Source organism: Pinus tabuliformis, chromosome 6 (genome assembly GCF_031772625.1).
Source record: "Pinus tabuliformis cultivar Carrire ecotype Pingquan chromosome 6, CPIR1, whole genome shotgun sequence".
NCBI lineage: Eukaryota > Viridiplantae > Streptophyta > Pinopsida > Pinales > Pinaceae > Pinus > Pinus tabuliformis.
Window position 1 is genome coordinate 91,214,040 of NC_142292.1, and position 3,255 is coordinate 91,217,294.

Here is a 3,255-nt window from a genome sequence, read left to right on the forward strand (position 1 = left end):
TAACAGGGCATCTGCATCACTCTTGCCCATCGCTGTCAGCAAGAGCGAAAAAGGGCCTCTTCGCTCATTCTAAGCCCAAACGTTGGGCTCCTTGTCCTCAGCAGCCAGCTGGAAGCTCCAGCTCCCCTTGTATGGAGAAGGAGGAAAGAGAGTCAGAACCAGATCAGACGCAGCAGCCGATGGAACCGCCACCGGTCAACATGGGGATCTCCCAGGTCTCAGCTATCTCCCAGAAACGTCCCCATGAGACTTCTTCCTCGGATTCAGAGAAGGAGACCCCGATGATAGAGAACTCCAGTCTTCAAGTTGTTCTAGCCCATCCTCCCCAGGATGGCTGGACAAAAGTCAACAAAAAGAAAGGGAAAAAACATTGTGGAGCAGTCATTGCCCCGCAGGGGTAACAGCCTAACAGTTTGTATTTGCTAGCGAATCAGTTGATGTAGCTGAGCTTGTATCTTCCTCCGAGACCGAGGTTGATGATCCCATCATTTCCGGTCTGTCGGTCTTTTGTTTTTCCTGTAGCTCTGTGATTGTTTTTTTCTTCCGGGACCGAGGTTGATGACTCCATCATTTCCGGTCCGACGGTCTTTTGCCTTTCCAGATTGTACAATACTTTACTTAATAGATTTAGTCTTTTACCGAGAAAAAAAAAACAATGGACATAAAAATAACTATTTTTAACATAAATATAACTAAAAAACTACACGTTTTGATAATTTTTTGCTAGAATTGACGTCAAAATCACAATTTTTATATGAAAATTTTAACTAAAAATGGTCAAATAATAGTTTTTTTTTTTTTATTTCATGTCAAAAAATTAATAATAATCACTTTTTTTTTTCAAAAAATAATTATTAACTTAAAAATTAATGCGAAACTCACATATTACAAATATTGAACGCATAACAGTATCAGTTCCCTTAATCAGAATCGAATAACCACCGCCTGACTGCCCATATGGGTGGCTATCCGATTCTCAGGAATCAGATAGCCACTGCCGGGCCACCTCCACAAGCAGCTGAGCGGTGGCCATTTGATTCTGAGAATTAGATAGCCACTGCCCGACTACCCCCACTAGTGGCTGGGTGGTGGCTATCTGATTCCGAGAATCGAATAGCCACCCCCATGGGCAACTGGGCGATGGCTATTCGATTCTAAGAATTGGATAGCCACCCCCATGGGCATCAGGGCGATGGCTATTTGATTCCGAAAATCGGATAGCCACCCCCACGGGCAGTCAGGCGATGGCTATTCGATTCCAAGAATCAGATAACCACCCCCACTGGTGGTTAGGCGATGGCTATTTGATTTTCGGAATCGGATAACCATCCCCTGACTGCCCTTGAGGTGGATATCTGATTCTGAGAATCAGATAACCACCACCCGGCCACCCGTGGGGGCGGTGGCCGAAAAAATTGTTTTTTTTAATAAAAAATAAATTTTGTAATATATATATATATATATATATTATAAATATTTTAAATGTTATTTTAAAAAATATCAAAAATATATTTAGCTTTTTTAAATTTAAATGATTTTTTGTTTTTATTTTTATTTTTAAATCCAAATTTTAAATTATTGTTAAATCCAAATTTTAAATTTTAAATTTTTTAATATAAAATTTGAAATGTTTTTTTTTTTTTTTTTAAATCAAAAATATATTGTTTTTTTTAATGTTTTTTAATTTGAAAATATGTATTTTTTTTTAATTTTAATTGTTTTCCACGTTTTTATTTTATTTTTAATTTCAGCATATTTTTGTTTTTTAGGGTTTTTTGAAAATGTTTTTAATCTTAATTTTTGTAGTTTTTTAATTTTTTCCCTTTTTTTTTCTATTTTTTTAATCTAGTTTTTTTTTTTTTTTTTTTTTTTTTTTTTAGTTTTTCTTAATGCTTTTTTAAAATTTCCTATTTTTACTTAATTTTATAGTTTTTTTATTTTAATTTTTTTTTTCCAATTTTTTTTATGGCTTACCACATTAAAAAAAATGTTTTATTTTGAAAATATGTTTTCCTTATTATTTATTTCTTTAATTTTTTTTAATTTTTTAATTCTTATATTTTAAAGGTTAATTTTGTTTTTTTTTTTTTTACATCTTTATGATTGATTTTTTTTATAAATTTTATGTTTTGTTTTTAATATATATTTTTATTTATGTTTTGGTATTTCTTTTAAAAAAAAAAATTGGTGTTTTTTTCATTGTTTTTATTTTTAATTTTATGTTTTCAATATTTTTTTGAAATTTTAATGTTTTTCGGAGTCATAACAAAATCTTTTACACAATTATTTCAAAATGTTGAAAATTTACCCGAAAAAAAAAAAAAAAAAAGGAGAGAGAGAGAAGAAAAAAGGTGTTATTCGAGCATCAACACTTTTCGTTATGAGGGTGTTTTTTGCACACATTTTGCACATAAAAATTCGGTTTTACTGGCATTTTTTTTAAATGTTGAAAATTAACCCTAAAAAAAAATTCATTGTTCCATTATTATTACTTTTCATTTTCACACTATTTTTTGTACAATTTTTGCACAAAAAATTCTTTCTCACTGCCATTTTTAAAACATGTTCAAAATTGACCCAAAAGAAAAAACCATTGTTCTAGTGTACACACACTTTTTGTTTTTAGCACTTTTCTTTTATGTTTTTTTGAGGTTTTTTGGGCAGAGTTCTCATTTTGAGTTTATAGTTCCCGTTTCAAAGTTTACATTGTTCAAACCTAGGTACAAAGATGAAGCAAAAAGGATTTTTCCTTTCAGGTTCCTTGAAGACAAGTATGCTCCCATGATGAAAATTATCATGAAATATTTCACTTGTGAGGGTAGATTTTCCAGACTGTGCACCTATCAAATTAGGCTTCTCATCCATTTTACCAGGGTGAGGATGTTAAACCTCCCTTATTTCTTGTTCAGGAATATTGAGAGGATGGCCAAATTTGTACAGAAAAAGCCATACCCTTAGTAGATGAATAGTCTTTATCATTATTCCCTGATCAAGATGATTGTGCTTCATCATCTTAACCTCCTCAACATCTCCTTGGAGACATTTATTTCTCATGACATCTTCATGGGTCCTCAAATTCCTCCACCAGTGTCTCAAGAATCAGGAGGACCTTCTAGTAGTGCTCAGGTGAAGACAGATGAGAAGGCCAAAGAGACTAGAGCTACTGAGGTGCCTGGGACCTACAAGACATACCAGAGGGGCACAAGAAGATTGTTTGCAGCTAATAGGCAAGTGTTTGCTCCACTTGGTGTGGAA